Source organism: Cebidichthys violaceus, unplaced genomic scaffold (assembly GCF_023349555.1).
Source record: "Cebidichthys violaceus isolate CVI_PGR_0920_01 unplaced genomic scaffold, fCebVio1.0.p SCAF_44, whole genome shotgun sequence".
Classification (NCBI taxonomy): domain Eukaryota; kingdom Metazoa; phylum Chordata; class Actinopteri; order Perciformes; family Stichaeidae; genus Cebidichthys; species Cebidichthys violaceus.
In genome coordinates this window covers 1094573-1119271 of record NW_027176639.1, presented here as the reverse complement: position 1 = coordinate 1119271, position 24699 = coordinate 1094573, and positions in this window count along the sequence as shown.

Here is a 24699-nt window from a genome sequence, read left to right as displayed (position 1 = left end):
TAAAACCCAGAGCGAGACCCTAATTCACCCTTATCTGTGTGAGTGACGAGCCTGCCTCCCCCGACTGAGATTGGGGCCATCGAGTTGGATGAACCGCAATTTGCTTTGTTAGAGGTAGGTGTATATGCATGCACGGCCCGGATCACCGTATGGAGATATAGAAAGCGTGTTTGGAATGCATTTGGAAGAAATGAATGGGTTTCAATGGCACTCACTCTTCTTTATATGTCCCTCTTTCTTCACTCTCCTCAGCGAAGTGAAGCAGTAGCGCAGTTGCGCGACAACACAGCAGAGGACAAAGCCTGTTTGTCGGTATTTGTGCAAATACGAATGACAACTGCTCTCACTGACACCATTTTGTCCCTTCCGCATAATCTGAATGCGTAATTATACATAACGGCAATCGAGGATGGACCGGTGTTTACGCTGTGAGATGCTTGAGCTTTCCTACATGCTGTGAGACTTTGGTTTCACTGAAACACATAAACACCGTCCCCCCCCCCCCCCCCCCCCCCCCCCTCCTCCGCCCCTCCTCCTGTTCCCTCAGTCAACAGGCCACTCGTCCACCTGTTCCCATTATGTTACCTCGGTGATATCTCTCTCTCTCCTCCTCCTCCCACTCCCTCTCTTTCTAATACTCTTTCCTTCCTCCCCTCTCACCCTAATATCCTCTTTTCCCTTTATCTCTCCTCCTTTTACCACCACCGGTGCCTCCGTCGCTGACCGTTCATTACCCTAATCAAATCCAGCAGCTGAACAACCGCTCACTGCCACTCCACGAGCTGTTTTTTTTTTTTTTTTTTTTTTTAAATCCCCCGACTCATTTGCATATGCGTCCAGTTAATTAGCGTGGGGGCGCAGGTGCGTGGTGATAATCATTATTAAACATGACAGTCACCTGTGACCGCGCTGCCCTCCGAAACCCTCCACACACACACACACACACACACACACACACACACCTACACACCCACTCTCCCTCTGCTTCTCCATCCCTTCTCCACCTGAGCATCATCAACAAGCATACCCAGTGATGATGTAACTTCCTGTTTCTGTTTTAATGGTCATGTGTATTCCACACATGCGTTCGGTGCTCGATCGCATTTGTTAAGCAGCTTTTGGTGTGTTCAGTGTCAGAAAGGTGTCAGAAGGAAAACAAATGAAATGAAAGAAAGTCATTCCCTTCTGATAGAGAGAGAGAGAGAGAGAGAGAGAGAGAGAGAGAGAGAGAGAGAGAGAGAGAGAGAGAGAGAGAGGAGGTGGGAGGGTTTGGAGGAGAATGTGTGTGTTGGCCTGCTGACATCACTGGGAGCGCTGGTTCCCTTACTCCATTAGCCAGGCCAAGATTTTTCTGTTGGCGTGTGCCAGTGTCAGCATGCCTGACACTGTTCCGTGCACATTTACATTTCTATTTGTGTGTGCTTCTGTGTGTGTGTGTGTGTGTGTGTGTGTGTGTATGTGTGTGCGTGCGTGTGTGTGTGTGTGTGTGTGTGTGTGGACGTTGCCTGAACTACAGAGGCGTTTGTCCCTGTGTAATATAATATATGCTTGATGATAGGTTACAATGTGGAAACTTGATGTGATGGGTTCTGACAGTTACAACGTACTTACAGCAGGCACCACTTTGATTCCCACGGGTGGAGCTGACTCTTCAAGTGGATGAATTCGGGTTGAAAAGTCGTTTTTTCACTTATTTTCAGCTTTATGTTGTAATGTGCGGTATCCTCATTTGGTGTACAGTTACACAATGAATACTCACATTCTCATGCAGCTCCTGTGCTGTATGCTGTTCCAAGATAAAAAGCCAAAATCAATGTCCCTGCAATGACTTAAGTGTGTGGACAGCAGCACCGACACTATTCAGGTGAATTGGTTACTGCACTTTTTTCAAGCAAAGAAGAAAAACATGCTCAATCGTACTGAGTCCTGTCTCCAGGCCACGGTTGAGCCCCACCCCCAGCACCCCCCCCACCCCCCCACTCCGCTCCGCCGCCTCGGGGCGATCGGTCGGCCCGTTTGCTCAGAGGTCCCTGCGGCCGATCGACCCGGTCACGGGCTCCACAGTGGTGGACTGAACTCCCCACTGACGTCAGGACAGCAGAGTCCTGACTCACCTCTTCAGGAAGTGCTGCCCTGAGTCTTCCACTCAGCACTCACTGGAGTCGTACTGTTTGTTTCTGTACTTCTCTCTGCTTCATGCTCTTAGATTGTTTAATAAAGGAGACGCACTCATGTCTTCTGGTGACTAGTACTTCTCTTGAATACCGGTGTTGAATGCACTTCTTGTACGTCGCCTCTGCTAAATGACTGTAATGTACTATTTCTTGTACAAAGGTCATACGGTGACGCTTTTAATTCAACATGTCACCGGTCTGTATTTAAGGTAGTAGCTGCGCTGGGTCTCGGCCTCTCAGTGGGGCTGTAGCGCCATCTGCTGCACGAGTGCTGAGAGTGCAGAAGAGTCCAAAGACAAAACCTGCAGTGTGTTATTGTGTGAATGCCGATTCAGCTCTTTGAGTACATTAGTGCTGTATATTGTTCTTGTTTTTACCTCTTGTGTTTTAAAATATGAATGTATTATAATACAATGATAGTTGATGTGAGACATCTTCTTAAACATTAAGAACTCCACTCCATGCTACTCCTTCTGCGTACTTTCATCATACAGACTCCATGTAAACTTGAAACGGGTCACAAGAAAAAAATCTTATGCTGGACCCAAAACTGTGAAATCAATGGGACATAATAATAATAATAATAATAATAATAATAATAATAATAATAATAATAATACTAATAACAGCCTCAAAGGGACAGGAACTCCAAGCAACTTGTTGACTCCGACCGAACAATTCAGAGGAACAGCGAGCCGCTCTTCAAACCCGCTCTCACGCTCACATTTTTGACACTACACACACACACACACATTTCACACAATGCTTTCATTAGAGGGCCCTAAATCTTCACCAGAAGAAGAATCGTGTGGCGATAGAAGTTCGGTGTTAGTCTGGGAAGCGGGGGCTGTGAGAGATGAGCCTCACTTTAAATTCTATGAAAAGTCACGTCTGACTATAGGAGTCACACAGCAGCGAACGTCTCCACGGCAAACGTCGAGTGCTGCTCCACAGACACAGGTGACTGAGATTAGCTAATTAGTGCAGTTTGCCACACACACACACACACACACACACACACACACACACACACACACACTCAGGACTTTTCTCTACTTTATTTATTCTGTCAGCAGAAAACAGCTTCATTCAAACCCTCGTAATGCTCCACATCTTTCATACATTACTGGTAATTCTAAGCTCTTGAAGGCATCAGTAGTAGTTTGAATGGATCAGAACGCCGCAGCTAGAATGTTGACTAAGACCATAGACATTTCAGCATATAAGCATATTTGTGTGTCAAAGCCTTTGCAGTGCGCCAACGTGACCAGTACCAGGGCCTTAATGAAGCAGGTCCATCATCAGTGTGATGACTCACACCTGGCCTGTGATTCCTGAGGCCTTCTACGAGAACGGAGAACATCTCTGCTGAACAGAGAGGCGACTGTTTCACATTCTTCAGTTATGTTGGTCCATTTGCTCTTGTAGTGTTCTGATTTATATAGTCATCTGTGTTTGTTTTACTTTACTAAAGTCAATTAATAACGGCATTAGTCAATGCAGAGGCACTCGTTTCAATGCAGAGAGATGATTAATATGCATTTATCTAACACTCCAGGTTTTATGCATATTTACCTGTTTCTAAAGCAACCTGTGGAAATATACAGATAATCACAATATAATGAGTTTAATTCCTTCTTGCCAGCAAATGATGATGCTGCTGTATGTAAATGCATCAGCACACCTGAGGGAATGTGTACTGATGTTTTCAGATTGAGGTTGAGCAGACATGAATACTGCAGGATGATTAAACACATTGTGTGTGTGTGTGTGTGTGTGTGTGTGTGTGTGTGTGTGTGTGTGTGTGTGTGTGTGTGTGTGTGTGTGTGTGTGTGTGTGTGTGTGTGTGTGGTACAAACTCCTCCGGCTCCTTGTCTTTAAGCTCGTGTGTGATTTTAATTTCAATTCAACTTATTTTTGTTTAGCCTAAAATCACAAATTTGCCCCGGAGGGATTTTAAGACAGTTGAAGGTATTTTACACTAAAGCATTCTCTTCTATTTCTATTAAAATGTTATACACACATATTAAATATTATATTTGAAATGTTGGCAAACTGAGACTGCAGTAGACTGTTCAGAGCGTTCTGTGAGGAGCTCTGGTGACACCTTCAGGCCAAACGTTGCTTTTTTTAATGGTAGATAATATACTTTTTACATATTCTCCATTTTTCATGTTTTGTGTGTAATAATCATTAAATCCTCAATACAGCATTAAAAAATAATGTGAGAAGAAGAGATGATGTGTGTGTGTTTTCAATAGGATGTCACTGCCTCCAATATTCCATAAAGTTTGCAATAAGGTGAGAATCTGTGTAAATTCACCAGCAATAGGGCTTCTTCAAAATAACCACAATATTATATCCACGTCTCGGCACGGCAAAGTCATTTACAGACACAAAAGAAAAGGAAAAGATAGATCAACTGAATAAAGCTCCAATTAGACACAATTTTTAAATATGAATTAACTGACATATTATTAAATGACTTCATTACACGTTCTGCTACATTATTGTTGAGTCTATTCTGGCACAACTCTGTACTGTTCCATTCTTTAAAATCAAACTGATGTAAAACTCATTACTGATCTTTAGATCACCGACGGCCCAGTGGCCAAAATAAAGATCAAATGATGGCAAATCCTCAAGACGGGCTAACATAAGAAAACATCAATGAAGCAGAAATGTTTGGAGCTCGTTTAATATTCTTTTATGTTCAGTTCACCACATTAACAACGGGGAATCACACATGTTTGTTCCAGCAGTGATTATCATCTTCGCTCAGAGCTCCCAAAAATATAAAGGTAACAAGACGAATGGATCAATGGATGATGTTTCAACCATCAAAAAAGGTATTGAACATATATAAGGTATGCCTTAATGCAGAGCGGCAGCCCTCTCTATATGCGTGATTCCCATGGTGTGCTTGCTGCTCTGTGTCCACTAGATGGCAGCATGTTTATTTAGCTCCGCTGTGTGAGCGACGCCCTGTGGGGGAAGACTGAGCCCCTCTGACCAGCCTCAGAGAGCTGATCCACTCACATGTTCTCATGAGTGGTCGTCCAGTTCACCTCCAGCCAAACCTCAGACAGAGTGACACCCCCCCCCCCCCCCCCCCCCCCCCCCCCCCCCCACCCCCCAGCCCCTACATGCTTGACTGACAGTATTTTAGTAACAAACAAACACAAGTCTTGCCTTTCAGACAGCAGCAGTGTGTGTGTGTGTGTGTGTGTGTGTGTGTGTGTGTGTGTGTGTGTGTGTGTGTGTGCAGGCTTATGCTGTGTAGAAGGGCATACATGGAATGTGAGAAGTGCAGTGGGTGCAGTGTATGCACACATACATGCATATATGCACCCATGATGGATGCATGAGTGCATTCAAATGTGGCATCGTGTGCGTCTTACTGAGAATAAAGGGTTGAACAATAGAGGGAGAAGTGGCAGCCGTGACGGTGTGACAGTTGGGGAGGACAGCAGGAAGAGAGACAAAGTACAGCGGAGGTCTTCGGGGACGGACGGACGGTTTAGGACCTTGTTAATTATTGAAGCAACATTTGCTGACGTGCTTCAGTCAGCAAATGTGTCACTTTACTTCCCACATAAACACAAACATACCAACACAATAGATTGCATTGTTTGGTCCAGTGTGCGTCTTGTTCCGTACGCGGCGATGAACTAAACGGGTCAGAACGTGATAAACGATACTATTGTTTAAGGTCAATTGTAAGCCGATGAGAAACTTTACGACAGATGTTGTGTAAAAACTATCGACTGTGTCCTTTGGCGACTGTGTTTTGACTGATTCTGTTACATAAAGACAGAACAAGCAGATAGATTTCATGGAGAGAGTGAAATGGAAATTGGACATGACGTGTGGCCCAATACGTTTCTCCTACAGCTCACTCTACCTCTTCAGTGTTTGTAAAGGTGATCATTTAGGAAAATACTCTGTGTGAATGTGTAAAATGAGTACCCTTTAACTGTCGTTATCATATTTTTTTTGCAGGAACATTGCAAATGTACTCAGTTGGCATGGACTAAATGTTACCTGTAGGTGTGCCACGTAACCCTGACGTGTCTCCTTTCCTCTGACTTGATGAATCGTGGCAGCGCAGCATGTTCTTTGATCTTTTCTTAGCCTGAGGCAGCTTTTACTCAGGTGGAAAACGGAGGTTGGATCTAAGTGGACAGAGCCCGGTGGGGAGGAGCAGGATGGGGGGGGGATGGGGGGGATGGGGACATCGTGCCTGTTGAGGATTCTTGGTGGAAGTGGGTCAAAGGTAGGTCAGCTTCTCCCTTCACTGTAAGACATTCCATCCAGTTGGCATTATCAAGAGTTATGATCCCCTGTTTGTGAGATACGGTGGGGAGGAGGTCAGTTCATCATCCTTGGGATTTGATTGGATGCCCGAGATGTATACGTTCATCGTCAGACAGGCGGCTCAGTCGTACGGCTGCTTTTGGATCAGATCACATGTTGACCAGCGGTGTCCTCCATCCATCACTTTTCTAAAGGTAGACTCTGAGTCTCCACCAGCTGAAGCTAATTCTCATGTTGACGGAAGCTGTAATTCAAAAAGACGTTCACATAATGTATCCCGACATTTGGACTGTGTGTGTGTGTGTGTGTGTGTGTGTGTGTGTGTGTGTGTGTGTGTGTGTGTTAAAGGGGCGTTAAGACAGAAGGAGCACTTTCTCATTCCTGTGCCTCTCATTGCTGAGCGCTGGAGGAAGGTTTACGACTGAACTTATTACTGTAATCATGAAAGCTGCTTCATTTTCTAGGTGCTACTTATTGCGATGAGTGAGACCCGTTACACACAAAGAGGGCTGTATGAGTCTGTACAGCAGATCCTGTAGAACCGGTTACATATTGGAAATGCGTTGATCAGATCACACTCAAATAAAGGTTATGATCTACAGTAGACCGCTTCTCTGTTATCAGCTGCTCCGACAACAAACTCAGACTTTGGGAGAAACAAAAAGTCACAAGGCTCTGTCTCATTCATTCACTTTATATGCGATTATGTTTTGATCACATTGTATTGTGTATATATATATATATATATATATATATATATATATATATATATATATATTGTATATATATGTGTATATATAGTGGCTTGTCGACACCAACAAAGGGACTGTTAAAGACCAAGCTATTGTGTTTCACCTGTGCGACACTTCCTGGTCAAAATGTTGAAATGTTTATTAAATGCTGCATTTCTCCTGATAACAAATGTAGGAATCATAAAGTTTGATGATTTACATTATAAAGCATCTTGCTGGGTTTAGCTACACCACACTATACCTTCAGCTACCAGTTATAGTTAGCTTAGCTTAGCATAAAGACAAGAGGGGAAACAACTGGCAGGTAACAGAATATTGTACCATCACCTGTAAAGTTTAGTAATTTACAATTTACATCTTGTTTTGTTATTCGTAAAAATGCGAGCGAGGCAGAGCTCCAGCGGAGTGAACAGCAGACGGAGGAGACGGATGAGAAGATTCAGGAAACACATCCACATTTGGTTACAGCGTGAAAACCGACGGAGACAGAAGAAGAGTCCTCGTCTCCCGAGTCGACCTTGGTGGCAGCCGAGCCTGCGACTCGAGGGCAGAAACCCAAATAACCCGGCCGTGGAAACAAAAATCAATGCAGGAAGCGGATCTGTTGCCAGAAGGTTGTCCTCCAAGGTCAACGCCCCCCCTCCCTGTCACGTCGCACGGCTTTCCACCCAGTCGCACAACCGTAGACGAACAACAGGCGTGGAAAGACAGAATGGCCACAACAACACCCACAGCGCCTCAGACGTTTGGATCACAATAACCCAGCGGCATGCATCCATGTTCTGTTTGTTGTGTCGTGATGTAATATAGGCGTAGTGGTCAAATATGAACTCCTACGTCAGTGTTGGAGCTTTCCAGTCCGGACTGTTTGAGTTTATATTACAGCAGTGCTGACTGTAATCTCACATAAAATGTTTGTTAGGCTTTCATGAATAAAGTATATTCTTTGTTCTAAGTTACAATTAGAAGTACGTTCCGCTTTAACATCCTGCTTTGCTTCAACCCGTCGCTTCTACTTTTTGGAGCAATGAAACTCAGCGGCTCGCTTGTTCAGCCTCTCAGAGGAAACCTGTGGAAGCCATAATGAGAGACAAGCATCTCTAACTTCATATTTCAGTAATTACTTCAGGTCACTTTATGGTCAGGCAAGTAATTAGTTGGGGCCAGGTTAGAGAAAAGTCAGGAAACAGAACAGTTAAGGTTAAAATGGGATAAAGGAGATTAAGAATGTGTTGGGACTGGAGCTTCAAGTGGATTTTAGCACCAACGTTTCTCTTTTTTAATAAACAGGAAAGTTAGTATCGTTTCTTCTTTCCTTTGTGTGTCTAACTCTGGTTCTATATATGCTCCAATTCACAGGAATGATCTTAATTCTAACAAAAAGGAACAGCACATGTTAAATGTTAATGCCCAACATGTGTTAAGCTACACAACCCTGCTGACAAACACACAGTGAGATTAAAGCAGTGTGGTTCCTGGCTGTGTGAGGAGGACATCTCGCTGATGGTCCAGTGCAACATGGTGCAGCACATCAGCACTCAGCTCTCCTCAGCTCTCTCACTCAATTACCGTGCAAAGGTCAAGACAGGCAGGCCCTGAATATGCGTATCTACCGGGATCTGTGGAGGCTGCGCAGGTGAGCACTCCAAGCTGGAAATCAATCACAGGCCACATGGGAACACACACACCCCCCCCCAACCGCTCATATATGGGCCAACATTAGCAGGAGAGTGCCAGCTACTGTGCCATGTAGTCTTACAACAACTACTACTCCTGAACACACTTGCGCCGTCCTAAATGGTCTGTTGACGTTGACTGCAGTCCAGCTGTTATTGTGTGATTTAGTGCGATTCCCTAGTTTACATTTGTGGAGTACCTACTAAACACGATTCACCTAGAAGAGCAAGGCGTTTTGGAAATAGCTGTTTGTGAATGCTGCTGCTGCTGCTGCTGCTGTGCAGCGTTTCAGGATTGGACTTGTTCCTTTCCGTCGCTGCAGTAGTTATTGTGTCCAAATGCAGACACCAACGGCTTATCTTTGGAAGCAGGAATACTAAATGAGCTGGATGAAACTATTGAATTCCATTATCTGGAATACGATGACTTCAAATGACCCGTTCTGTGCTTTAATCTGTACAGTTGTTCAGCTAATCCAGTGATCCAGGTTCATGAGACGGGTTCATGAGACGGGTTCATGAGACGGGTTCCAGGACATAGCAGGTGTTTGATTGCTTTGGCAGCGGGATGATGTACTTTCCAAAAACCATGTGACTATGAGAAACCAAACTGTATTTCATCGCATACATATCAGGGAAAAAGTGAGTTGATTGAAGATCAGTTAAAGAGCATTTGATTGGTGGGAAACCAGATATATCTATATCTACCGGTATCTACAGCATCCAAACCTCCACATGTGTTCAACTGATGACTTCATGGAGAGTCTCGTCTCTTTCCCATTCTGTTTGATGTGCTAATAGCGCACCCACATCTGCATGTCTTCAAGGAGACACATGTGACACTTGACAATTTCAATAAAGTTTAATCAACACAGTTGATCAAAAGAGAGACGGGCAGCGTCGTGCTATGAATAAAAAGAAGAAACATAGCATGAAATGGAGCCACAGATGGCTGGAAGATCATTTTGAAGTCATAGCGGCCTCTGAAACACTCCTCCAGTGTTATTAGAGGGAGCTCCCTTCAGTTCACAGCAGACCTGTTTTGACAGCAGCCATGTGGGAAATCGGACCACGGAACTGCTCAGACTGCAAGACAGCCGAGAAAAAAAAAAATTCTGACACGGCAGATATCCGACCAGATTGTTTGAGTGTCACTAAAAAAAACAACAACAACGAAATAACAGTGTGGCAGACGTTTCTAAAAGTGAGTCAGGGGCCAGAAACTGTGGGCTAAAATGTTGACTTAAATCCTTACAGTGTCTCTGTGTGTAAGTGTGTGTGTGTGTGTGTGTGTGTGTGTGTGTGTGTGTGTGTGTGTGTGTGTGCTAACGAGCTGATAGGAAACAGCTGTGTAGGCGGGGTAACAGCTCACATGGCACAAAGGTGATATGAAGGGAGGCAGAGAGAGAGAGAGAGAGAGAGAGAAGAAAGGTAACAGCAGCTCATTTTAATTCTGAACACCAAGCCCTCGTAAAGGTAATGTGACGTGGTTTATTGCATCTTTCTCATGTTTGTTATGTTTCCAGTTCAGTATCACTTCAACAGAAAAAAAAAAAGCTGCTTTAGGTCTTTATTAATGCTGTAATGTTGTACAACGCAGCAGTATGTGATGTGTTAACAGACAATGCGACGCAAAGGTCAGAGTCTTTGTCAGCAGCGAAGGTTGCGTCCCCGGAGAGATGTTTTCCAACCGGACAGAATGAACAAACTCTCTTCGGGGGCTCGTGATCGTGACTCAGCGGCGCGTTCGGATGCCGGGCCTCGCCGCACGTAAACGTGACCGCTTCTGTCGCCCTGACTGACATTCTGATTCAGCAAGACCTCTGGACAGCCGCGTGGGACGACGCAGTCAAATCCACACATAAAGACGAGAACACAAGAAGCTTTAGTTCCATATTTTTCGACAGGCCCATTGCTCAGTAAATGAATGGACTCGCTCGGTGACTAAGTGTGGCGTCAGTGCTGAATGCTGATTGGATCAACCTTTCGGTTTAAAAGGGTGGATGATTGTTGTCAACCCTTTCAGGAAAAAAATTGCATGAATTCAAAAATGATTGGGGGCTGGATTTATAATAATACAGGTGAAAGTGGACCATTTTCTAATGCAGCCGTGCCCTTATGAACATGTTTAGAAATCAAGAATATTTGAATGTCAGACTTTACAAAACATATGAACAAAACATGATTTTGTTGCAGTAAATTCGTGCATTAATGTACATTACTCGAGCTAAGGAAAGCATCGCCACTTCTCATTTGCTCTGGATTCCCCCCCCGGACATAAAGATGTTATATATAGAGCAGAGTTGAAGCACGCTGTCCATCTGAATGGATGTTGTGGGGGGGGGGGCTCACAGAGGGTTAACTGACCTGACTGCTGGACTATGATTCACACTCTGCTGGGTTAAGGATCCACATGCAGCGGAGCAGAACTTCCCTCGGGGCTGGAGGCGCCCGCAGTGCACAGATCGCCCGTGTGTGTGTGTGTGTGTGTGTGTGTGTGCGTTAGCGTGTTGCATTTCTACATGTTTGCGTCATGAAATATTCGCATGTGTCACATTTGTTATGTTAATGTCAGTTGATGAGATATTCCTTCCGTTGCTCTTTGAGGTAAAAGCAATCCTACTGCAAAGCCGTCACGCACACACACACAACTCCTGAGCCAGTAGAGCGAGGATGTGGCTTTATTCTGTTCTGATGAGCACACAGTATAGTTCTCCCAGGAGTGATGAGCTCATGTGATTTACCTGTACATAGACCTGCTTCCAGAAGCCTCTAAAAGCCGTGCTCTGCAGGACCTGCAGTACAGTTGTAACATATTGACTGCATGGCCAAAAAAACCTCCTGGGAGACGCACGGCGACAGTGACTTTCCATCTGAATGCTTTGACTTCTTTTTCTTTTTGATTATCCGTTGCTCTGCTTTATCTGAGAAGAGCTAGAGAGAGAGAGAATCAGAGACAGGGAGAGCAAATGAAAAACGACACAGAGAGCACAGAAGACGAACAGACCAGAGGAAGGAGATAGAGAACAAGAGGAGAGCAAACGGAGGAGTAAATGGTAATTTATGGTCGCCACGCACCGCCGACATATCCATTCGGAGGGCTGTAACGAATGGCTGGTCCCTGGCAGTGACACTCGGCTGGAGCACTGGGCTGATTGAGCTGTGATCACTCCAGCAGACTGCTGCTGCCAGCAATGCAACACTAACCTTAGCAGATGACATCTAAACACAACCATAAATTCACACCCGTGCTATAAGTGCCGCCCTGCCCCACACCTTCCTCAGCGACGCCCTGTCATGCGCTTAGCTTTCTCTCCGTGTTTGACCGTCTACACCTGCTCCACCATTGCTGTTTTCACCTGATTAGTGTGTCTGTCTCCATGTAAGTGCATACTGACAAAATCACACCCTTAGCCCGGCGCAGGGAGTGGCCCTGGACTGCTTCCGCTCTCTTCCGTCCTCTGTCGGGCGCCATCTTTTCTTCCTCTTTCCTTCCCCGACTGTACGGGATACCCGAGGTCAGGTTCCTTCTGCTGCGTCCACGTCACTCATACAGCACTGCTATAATTATCAGCTTGCACAGCGACCGCCAAACCTCTATTCATGCTCATCCTCTGTGCAAGTTAGATAAGCCCATAGCAGAGTATTACACAACACAACAGTCTAGTCACTCATCCATCTCGTGGATTTAACAAGGAAAGCCGAAGCCAGTGTTATGAGTACTATCCCTCTGAGATACGTTCATATTGGACATATACATTCTGCACCTCACAATTTACATCCAGTGCAGATGTGCAACTGTCAACGCAGGAAGTAGTGCGCTCTCTCTGTTGCAAAGTGGAGAGAAAGGCAACGTTCACACTTACGAGCAACCGAATGTTAAAGACAAGTTAGTAGCTTAATGTCGCCGGCGTCATACATCATGTAGCGTTGCTTTTAAATTCAATTAAAGTTACTACAATTAAAGTTAGCAACAGAAAAAATGGCAACGAGCGTGGACGAGATTGATGCAGCTGCACAAGTGGGTGTCAAAGCCTTCTCCGAGACGGAATACGTTACATTGCTGTTTTTTGTCGTCTTTGAGGCTGCGTCGCTCATCAATTTTAAAAACGTCTTTAGCCGTCGGAGCGGCGTCTAGCGGTGATGTCACGGTTAAGATCACGACCTACTTTTAAACAGGTTGAATTGTTCGTCAGATTAACGTAAAGGGATGCATGTAAGGAATACTGCAGGAATAACTACTTCTACATTTCATTGTATTTCACTTCATTATGTGCAAAATGCATTGAATCAACCACGACTACTGCACAGCTTCTTTCACGTCAGATCAGATACATGAACACAAAAACAAATAAGGAAATGGCAAAAAAAAAATATATAGTATCTGTATCTTGTCAGCCCTTTCAAAAAAATGTTGAGCGCATGATGTTCATTTGTCTCCCACCGGATTTGGACATAAATGTCAAGGACTATCTTTCATCCCGGTCAGTGGCATTCAACGACGGAGCGTTGAGAGAGGAGGGCGCCAGAGGTTGGAGCAGGAACCTCGCTCTCCCCGGTCTGTCTGTCTGTCTCTTGTTTTATTTGTGTAATATGTGTTTTGGCCTTGGTCCAGAGCAGGGAGGTGCAGCAATAATAGGATTATGAGTGAGCCCAAAACTTCATCACCTGTCTGCCGCAGTGCCAACGGAGATAAATGGACGAGGTGATATATGGTTTGATGTGACACAGGGAGCATTGGTAGTGTGTGAGAAAACTGTATTCATCCAGTTTATTAGGGAGATGGAAGCAAATTGTGCGTAACCTTGCTGGCCTTCTGATGGTGCTACAGAGATTATGTGTGTGTGTGTGTGTGTGTGTGTGTGTGTGTGTGTGTGTGTGTGTGTGTGTGTGTGTGTGTGTGTGTGTACTTGTACAACTGTCTTTGTGAGGACTAATTTGAGTTTTATGAGGACATTTTTGGAACGTGAGGACATTTTGGCCAGTCCTTTAGGGTTGACCTTCAAAGGCCTGTTTAGAGTCAGACATTTCGTTGTGGTGGTTCATGTTTGGGTACAGGGCTAAATGATCTTAACGAGTGTCCTCACAAAGGTAGTACATGGACATGGTTGTATGTGCGTGTTTGTATTTGTGTGTTTGAGACATTGTACTTGTTACATAGTGAGGACCGCAACACAATTTAAACCAACAGAGGGAGGACATTTTGGTCGCTCCCCACTTCTTCAACGGCCTATTTCATAGTTTTAACATTTTGGTTAGAATTAGTTTTAAGCTAAGATTAGGGTTGCGGTTGGGCATCTAGTTGGGATGGATATGGTTAGGATCAGGGACTAGTGAATGCATTATGTTAATGACGGTCCTCACAAAGTGTGTGTGTGTGTGTGTGTGTGTGTGTGTGTGTGTGTGTGTGTGTGTGTGTGTGTGTGTGTGTGTGTGAGTGTGTGTGAGATAGAGAGAAGGAGGGGAGCAATTATTTCAACAAAAACAACATTAATTCATCTTTCTTTAATATAATTCAAGGGATATTGTGTTATTTCATGAATACTGACATTCTTTCACATGGTATTTCAGATAAGCAAAGACAAATGATACTTAGCAAACGTAAAAAAAAATAAATCAAGTCATAACTGAGCAGCAGCTATACTCAGGGGCTGAACCTAATGATGTTTTAATCTAAAACTAATCAGCGTGATAAACCGGGGAGGACAAAAACAACCAGCGTGATTGACTTTCAGGACTGACTGATTTGTTTTCAGTCATTCCACATCTTCAACATTGTTATGAAGAAATACTTTGATATCATTGCACAGACATAGTGCAGAAGTGTACTAAGATAACAAATAAAATACACCTATATAATAAATATACCTTGTCACAAAAGGGGGAACATATACTAATAAATAAGAGTGTCTTAGATAGATGTAGATATTACAAAAACAAGTCTCAGCTCAAATCTTAAACATTAGAGGAAATATAAGGCCACTAAATATTCATATAAACTACCTGGATGTTCCAACAACAGACAGAACCTCCAGTAACATCTTACTCACTCAATGTGATCGGCAGAATGTCTCTCTGTCTTGCTTAAAGACATACCTCTTCATAGACCTAACATGCTCTTGGTACATACTGTACCATATCTCTTAAGAGATCCATTAATGTGTCTATGTGCGTTTGTCCCTCCTTGGTGTGCGCCTTCCAGTGGCTTAGGCTGACTCAATACAGTACGCAAATACAACGATGTGCCAGAAACCATCACCGGATCTGAAGATCCCTCTCATTCACCGAGCGGACGTCGCCTTTGAGGAGAAAGGGAGCTGACGTTTGAATTTGCATCTGAGTGGAGTTCACCAGCTGGTCGAGTGGACGGTACACAGCGACTTCTCGCCGCTGTCAGAGTGGGACTGTGTTTGTGTGCGTGTCCGAACCCATCTGTGTGTTGCAGCTCTGAAGAATGACCAATGCAAAGCCAGGACTGGATGGCTGTGCTGGAGGAAGATAGAGGATAGAGATAAATAGGAACGGAGAGGTAGGAAAGAGAATCTGAGAAGGAAAAAAGTACCGGAGAAACGCTAACATTGGATCTTATTCGTCATAACGTGCTTTATCCATATGGAATAGCATAAAAATGCATCATATATGCTTGGAATATATGATGTCATGGCCTCATGTTGTGCTTTGAGGAACACGGTTATCCATGCATGTGTAAAAGCAGCATGCTCCAACAGGAGATGTCCCTCTCTGATGCGTCCTTGTTCCTGCTCACGGTCGTCGCTATTAAAGGATTCATGTCCAAGCTCAAATACCTGTAAACCATTTCTACTTGTGCTGCTATAGAAATGCTCAAATGTAAAAGAATCAAGCGCAATAGTGTGAAATTGCGAGGGCTCAGTGCTGACGCAGCATTTTTTACGCCTGTATAACAGGGTGGGAATGCATTTTTTTGGGCAGTGTTGTGGATTAATTTCTTATTGAACGGGACGCTCTGCTTTCGTTGAGCTGCACCACCTCAGCGTTGAGGCCAATCTCTCTCGGCCTTAATCAGCCTTCTCCCTCAAAAACACCGTATTCTCTTCTATTGGTCGTTCATTTTGTGGGAGTTCACTCTCGCCCACAGGAGCAAAAATCAATACAGCCCGAGCCGAGCTCAGTGGGTGGACAGAAAATGTTTCTTTTTCACCGACCGCAGATGATGTTGGAGAAAAGAAAGAAGTTCTGCAGTCACAAACGTTCCTCGTTATTAACCTTTTCTACACGTTTCAGTGGCTTCGACCTTTCTAAAGACTGAAACCAAAACCCAACCGACGAGAAGGAACCTCTGGGACTCACTCTCATAACATTTCTTCTTTCTCTCGTCAGTAAAGATGTCCCAGAAAATGCTCCGAACATTGTATATTTTCTAATTCATCAATAAGAGTTCAATACATATCTAAGAATTATTTTTTACAACTTATTCACATCAGAAGATTTATGATCACGCGACAGCGTATAGCGGTAACATGCTAACTGAAACAACACCCTCGTTAAGTGGGACCTTCCTGTCGGGTGAGGAGGAGGAGGAGGAGGAGGAGAGGAGATCAGGACACACAAAGGGAAGAGGACTCATTCAGTCCAGAAGACGAGTTAAAGGCACACAGGAAATTAAATTTAGATAATTCAACTGAACTTAAACATGACCTTTTCGTAATATTTAATCACAATCAAGTCAGGATTTTGTTCAAATGTTGCTCCAAAAGTCATGAGATGATGGGAATGGTAGGAACATCTTTAAATGATGATGTTTGAGTGAGTCTGAAGTCTTTTGTTGATACACGAGCTCCAAGTTTGCATCTGTGCATGTGGCCACAGACACCCGTTATTTACTGTAATAGGACGAGACATTCACTTTGAAAACTGTGGCAACGTTCAGACATACAGTATATTGTACAACAAACAACATAGGTCCAAATTCTTGCTTAGATAGATATGTTCATACCAGATAAATAAATAACAATAATGCCTCCAACAACAAACATCAACAGCAGAACATTTCCTTTAGACCTGTTCACCACGTCATTAAAGCGCTCCACATATATCATTCAGCAAGATTGCTGTTTTTTTCTGTAAAAGCACTTTGTAAACTGTTTTCATGGTGCTACATAAATACAGTTATTATGTTCCTCACACACAGAGGTTCAGTCGTTTTTGTTTCACAGGACGGCACCGGTACCGTCTGCCTGATGGTAACTACTCATCTGCGCTAAATATGGGACGTGACGCCGCTCTGATGATCACCTGCACCTGTCCAGCTATTTTACTGGACATTTTGACAATCTTGTGCAGTTTGTTTTTATTCTTCACAGACAATGAAAAATACCACAGAACGTGATACTCTCCGCAAATAAGCGATAGAAGAGAACCAACATGTGTCTCAGTTTACACATGAAACACAGAAGCTGCTCACTCGACCCTGGGAATATGATTCCTTCACATTCTAAATTCAAAGATTCAAAGACTTCTTCTTTTTATTTTGTCGGTTTACCAAAAACAACCTCTTCCCCCCCTTTCTTCAAATGCTCTTTAGGCTACAACAGGTAAATAGGATGTGATGGGATTCGCTTCAGCAGGAGGTGGAGGATGGGGGGGGGGTCAAGGTTGCCTGAGTGCAGTGTCAGGACCCTTATTATAGCAGACAGGCTATCTATGTGCATCCTCAACCCAACCTGAGCTGTGATTGGTTGGGACTGACTGGTTGGCTGGTGCGGATGGGGTCACCCTACATCCTCCTGTTGTCACCGAGAGGACAACGTCCTCCTCAGTAACATCCCACGAGAAGACAGAGAGGAACAGAGAGGAGCAGAGAGGAGCAGAGAGGAACAGAGAGGAACAGAGAGGAGCAGAGAGGAACAGAGAGGAACAGAGAGGAACACAGAGAAGACCAGAGAGGAACAGAGAGGAACAGAGAGGAACAGAGAGGAACACAGAGAAGACAGAGAGGACCAGAGAGGAACAGAGAGGAACAGAGAGGAACAGAGAGGAACACAGAGAAGACAGAGAGGACCAGAGAGGAACAGAGAGGAACAGAGAGGAACACAGAGAGGACCAGAGAGGAACAGAGAGGAACACAGAGAAGACAGAGAGGAACAGAGAGGAACAGAGAGGAACAGAGAGGAACAGAGAGGAACACAGAGAAGACAGAGAGGAACAGAGAGGAACAGAGAGGAACAGAGAGGAGCAGAGAGGAACAGAGAGGAACAGAGAGGAACAGAGAGGAACACAGAGAAGACAGAGAGGAACAGAGAGGAACAGAGAGGAACAGAGAGGAACACAGAGAAGACAGAGAGGACCAGAGAGGAACAGAGAGGAACAGAGAGGAACAGAGAGGAACAGGAGTGAGATGTCAGAGAACAAGATTACCACTAACATCCATGGAGAGAGAGAATGGGGTGGAAGTAATTATGATAATAACCAAAACTAATAAACTGTATTTACACAATTCCAAAGTGCTTTACAGTGACGAACATACAGATAGTGTCATCAGCGTACAACTTGATCTCACAGAAATACGTGAAATGACCACAATCTTTAAACGGCGCATTACACGGTGGCGTCATGGTTTAACAATGATGCAGCATGTTGTGGTTCTGGACGAGCTGAGCTAGAAGGACCTTGTATATTGAAAATAGTGGAGACAAACACAGTGTTGTGGAATGAACAGAAAAAGAGGAGAAAAGGAGGTTGGGGTTGTATTTTCATTCCACCTTTCAGACAAAATAAACATAATGAGAGAATGGAGAGAGGCAATTACAAATGTCCCTTCCTCAGGTTATTAATAGTCCTTCCCTGAAATAGTAGTAAACATTTTGATTGTAATCCATTTATCATTCCTTATTAGATTTTGAAATTGTCCTCAGATTTCATTTTAGTACGAATGCATTTCACATTAGATTGCCCCCATGTGTATACATACTATACTTAAACTTAGATTGTTTATCTACGTCAGTAAAAATATGATCCTCTCCACCTAAAAAGACCTGTTTAGCAATTTGTTACCAATTAACTTGCATGGTTAGAGAAAAGGATAAATATAATAATATAATATGATATCCCCGTCCTTGGTTCAGTAGATATCCCCCACCACAAAGTCAGCTCTACCAGCAGAACCATGTATGATAAAGTCAGTATTAAAGCGTGAGCTTATATGTAAATGACTGCGTTAAAAGGTCAAGCATCATTCTCATGAGAGAGAAGTCAGTCTCCTGGGTTTTTAATATGGAGGAGACATGTTATATATTGGCTCTGTAGTGTAATTATCAAGCTGTACCATCATTTTACAAAGACAGCATCATAAGATAATTTGTATGTTCACGTCACACTTCGTACGGTGTTTAAACGTCGGCGTCTGCAACATTTTCCCAATAATGTCTCTGCAGCTCTCTAGTTGCAAAGTGCTCCCATTTTAAAATGCAGTTTAAAAATGTGTGCCAAGTGCAGACAGCGGGCGTATATCATTTCAATAAATCTGAGTGAAGGAGACAAATTCATAGCTCTCTATCACGACTCTGATGGATACAGAGGAGGAGGCAGAGAGCACTCAGAAGTCTGTCTGCGAGCCCTTTAACTCACCGGCTGTCTGCACTGTAGGTGTGGTGATGCTGCAGGAAGAGACAGAACACACACACACACACACACACACACACACACACACACATACACACATGCGCTTAAGTGCATTTGTGCAGACAGGGCATGTATATTGAACATAACTGCTTTGTTAAGCACACAGCTAACGCTCACACGTCTTAACACGGACAGTTTATGAAGCTGGGGCTCAGCTGGAACAAGAGAAGATGATCTGTGGAACGTTCCTCACGGCTACCATCAGCTCAGGACGCCGGTGCGGCGGTGGGGGGGTGGGGGGGGGGGGGGGGTGGAGAGACAAACGTAATGGTGGCGGGTGGTATTATATTACCTGGGAACAGTGCCGAGGAAGACGGTTGAAAATGTAATCAATTTCTCATTCCGTTACTTTACTAATTATTCCACAGCAAAAGTAACCCGGCTTACTGCACGCCTCGCCAATCATGGCTTCAAATGATGCCTTTATTGCCCCACTGGGTGTTTTGAGGTTGTGGTTATGATCAGTGGAATATTACATTTGATAGGAGAAGGCGCGTGCTTGTGTGTGAGGGTTCACGCTGAGTAGAGACGGAGTAATAGAGACTGTGCTGAAAACGAGGACGGGGGAGAAGTCTTCCTTTTGCATTTGCTTTCTAATGTATTATGGAGATGTGATATTATAGCCCGAGCAAAACAAACATCACCAGAGGTAATCAAGTCAGCCTAATTCGTCAACTCTTGACAATGATTCACCAATAAATAGCACGTTATGACCCAGCTTCAGGGGGAGACGGATACCAAGAAAACTAAACCGGGTCCCAGGGGGATCCAGGCCTGTGATAAACTAATGGAAATCAATCGTGGCTCTCTCATTAAAGCGATAATCAACTATGTCTGCTGAAGTTGTATTGATTGGAAAACAGTTTGATTGACAGCCATGCGAACCTCAGGGGTAGCCAGGCGATGAGTCACGGTGAGTGGGACTATTGAGGCATCCTCGGTGTCACTTGTCATATCTCGCCTCCTCGCTTTGATCCGGTGGGACACTGCGGGTCACATGTCGTGACACTGTCTGAATGATCCGCAAGACGATGACCGGATTCACACGCTTACTTACTGCTCTGTGTCTTTACTGCAAGTCATTGGACGACTAGTTATGAGCAGGGGACAGTATATACAGGTTTACTTTTTAAACAGATTTCGAGGCTTTTCTTTGTGGTGTTTGATCAGCACCCCTTCACCCAGATCATTCTTGCTTATATTTCTCTTCATCTATTGCCACATCATCCGCGGTCTCTCCACCTCCCTCCCTCTCTCCTCCATCTCCAGCTTAAGGACACCGATCTCTCTCCACCCACGGTTTACTCTGGAGAAAGTTGCTTCCGCCCACCTGTGGAGACACGTTCCCTCAGTAAGTTATTAAACACAACTCCCCCCAGTCATGACCATATTGGCTCATTGCCGTGTGTGTGTGTGTGTGTGTTTGGTTTCATTTCACTTTCATAAAACGAAACAGAATTCCCCGAGGTGCGGAATGTATCCGTTCACCTTTGGAGTGTTTGTGTGTGTGTGTGTGTGTGTGTGTGTGTGTGTGTGTGTGTGTGTGTTTAGGGTCATTTCCCACCGGACCTCCATATTGTCTCCTGTTGGTGTAAATACACAGTGATGAGTGGAGGAGAAAAGCAGGTGGAGGCATCACATAAAGTTAAACGGCAAACAAAAACATAAAAAAATCTGGATATGTTCCGTCAGAGCCAAGCTCGTCCGTGTAAAAAAGTTAAGTTCTAAAAGCAAACGTTGGCGAAAGTCCAAAACCTGAGACAAACAGCCTCCTATTTTAAGCAGCAGCACATTAACAAGCTGTGAGCTGTGTCAGAGCACAATAGCGTTGATCGAAGCCGACCTAAATGTTCTCCTCTCAGCCAAATGAATCCAGACTGCAGTCTGCCATCGATTTCTCACCCCGGACGGTGACTAACTACCTGAGGGCCGACGTTATTGCTGAGCGAGGATGTAAAGTTTGCATTAACCGTTGCTGCTGTTTAGCACTTCACAATTTACGGCGTTTAGCGGGACGTTTGTTTCCTGCGTTCAGCAGGAACTGACCTCAAAATGTTTTCCTCTTTCTGTTGGCATGTGGAGGCAAGCTGGTTTATGGAACAGGGGAGAAGAACGTGTGGTTACTCTCCACAACAAGGTAGAAAATCCTTAGTCACAGTCCAGACATCCATCCAATAATAGTCTCTGATTGAGCTTATTGTAAGCTGTTCTAATGTTCTGTTAGTGATCGGTTCTTCGTTCATTCATTGGTAACTACTCGAGCTACGTTAGATGAGTCGGCAAACATATTGGAACACAGATACAGCCACACTGTGACACTGCAGCGCTCATTGTAAAGAAGAACAAATTGTGGACACTTTGAAATTCGACATTCTTTAAATGCCTGCACCAAATGTTATGGTAATCCAGCCAACAGTCGTCAAGGTATTTCACTGTCAACTCCCCAAAATTCTGACCTGCTGTTGGCGCCAGATGAAAAGTCACCCGTGTTATTAGGGTTCATCCCCTGCGATTCATTCCATAATTCCCATTTCACCCGAAAAACTAAAATGTCAAGCTCACGTTGGCGCTAGATGAGAAGTCCCTTAAGTCAGGTGGATACATCCCCTAGACCAGTCATTCCCACAGACTGGAGCTACAGGTGGGTCACATGGGATTTTATCAGGGTAGCCAAATACATTTTGAATTTCTTCCAACATCTTTTATTTGACATTTATATCTGCTGTTCACGTTTTAATGTTCGTATAATTGTAGCCTGATATGTATGACATTGAATCCAATATGAGTGGCTAGCGTACATTCTGTTTACTTTACTGATGAGAGGAAACTCCAATCTACCATGTGTTTCTGTTTTCAATAATCTGCATGAAACAAATGAAGCATCGCGTTGGTTCATGCAGGACACGGAAGCTGTCCTGATTAGTTTAACGGTATTTCCATTTGTTGCAATAAATGGTTAAGCAATCTATGACGAGAGTGTTCCTGACTGAACTTACTGTATATCTCTTTGAAATGGCTAGTTTAACTATTCAAGATAACACAAGGTGATGCGGAGATGTCAGTAGAAATTGTCACGCACGTTAATTTACGAAAAGCTCTTCTCACGATATATAGATAAGGCCTGTTGTGAATTGGGAGAAGTGGGTCCACAGACACAAGTTTGGGGAAACAAATGTCTCTTGTGCAATTCCTGCAATTACCACAATTCCCTTTAAAATCTAATAGCTATGACATGTTATCATGAATAAAGTATTTTCCTTGATTTGCATACTACTAGAACGGTGAACCTCTGTGTTCACGGGAGACACCTGCAGAGACAGAGAGGGACAGAAACTCTGTGTCAGATGCTTTGTGTATCCCATCACCACTGGTAATCCCCTGCTCCCAAAGGCCCAGCGGTGGCTCTCAGTAGCCGCCCCTGCAGGTGCCAGTCTGAATATTCTCATTAAAGGGTTTAACGTTGTGCATTCCCCGGGTCCCAGTGCAGAGTTGCGGCAGGCGTAGCAGGTGCAGAGCCAGACGCTTATCCTTTGAGCCGTAGGCAGGGAGCTGGTAGAGGGTCAGACGATCAGCAAGCTAACGGCCGCTAAGCCTGCAAGAGCAAAGTTTAGCCAACGCGTTGTTGCTATAACTTCTCTTAGCAAGCCAGAGAGGTAAGCCAGCCAGCCAGACAATTAGGGGGTTGAATAGCGTGCGAGGCAGCTATCCAAACACGCGAGGAAGCTAAGCAGACAGGGACAGGAAAAACACTGTAGAGGCAGGTGTAGAAGTAGGCTGCAAGATGTCAGACCGTCTGTCCACTGACTTGTCAGCCTAACTGTCTGATGCTTGTGTGTGTGTGTGTGTGTGTGTGTGTGTGTGTGTGTGTGTGTGTGTGTGTGTGTGTGTGTGTGAAGATGGAATGGGGGCGCACTGCATAACAACACTTGAGGGAAATCACTGTCAGAGTGCTGGAGACGCGTGTCAGCCCTGACCCCAGAGGATGACCGTTCGGATTAGCCGGGATGCATCATGCTGTTGCTCTCTGTGGCGCTTGTGGGCGTGGAAATGTGGAGGGCAGCACTGTTTCGGTATCTCCTCCCGTGTGCTGGATGTAATTATCAGCCATGACAGAGTGAAAGCTTATAGTCCCAAATTATCCTCATGTGCATTGGCGATCACGCACCACCAGTGAGCTCATGACAACAACAGATCCGTGTCCATTCCATGTTTGTTTGTTTTGTGAACGGCTTCTGATATTCCGCACACACATCACACACACACACACACACACACACACACACACACACACACACACACACACACAAGCAGGTAATTGGCTTTGTTCATCCATATCCTCCACTTTGCTGTTGTATGGATGTGTGCTGTCAGAGCAGCGATCTCGTGTGAGGTCAATGCAGTATGTCAACACAATGTTTAGCCTTGTCTGCGGACCTTCCTGCTGCTGTGGAGCAACAGGAATCAACGTACCGTACGTCTGTGTTTGACACGATGCTGTAAAGAAGGCTTGTTTCATCTACAGCATTACAGTGTTATTTATCAAGTGTTTAAATATTCTTCTGCCCAATGCAATGGACGTGAACGGAATGATTCAAATGACAAGCTGTCAGCGTCCTCCAAGTTCCCTAGAAATAAGAACATTTGGCACCGGGGTGAATCTCGATGAAAAGAAAGACATGAAAATAGATAAGTCAGGGTAGATTTAAGGTCAAGTGCAGATGGTATAATGTTGAAACGCTCGTAGTCCCGGCAGCCTGAGCTCGTGCTTCAGTACGCTGCCAGAGCACTGCGTCTGAATCTCCATAGAGGGGGTGTCGAATGGCCTCTGCAGTAGCTACTACCCAGCCTGCACTGCTGCTGTCACTGGATATCTGCTGCTGTCACGGCCCGCTCTGTGAGTGTGTATGCAGTGTGTGTATGCAGTGTTGGTGCCTTCTTGTGCACCTGCCTGTGCTTGTATTGATGTGTGCTGTATTTCATGTGCATGACAATATGTCTCTCTTGTGTTTTGTGTGTGTTTCTCTCTTCATTAACAATGTTCTTATTTTGTGAAATGCCCCTATAGTAGATGTCATTTGTCTTTGGAATGCACGTTTTTGTGTATGTGCTTTGCCTGAACCT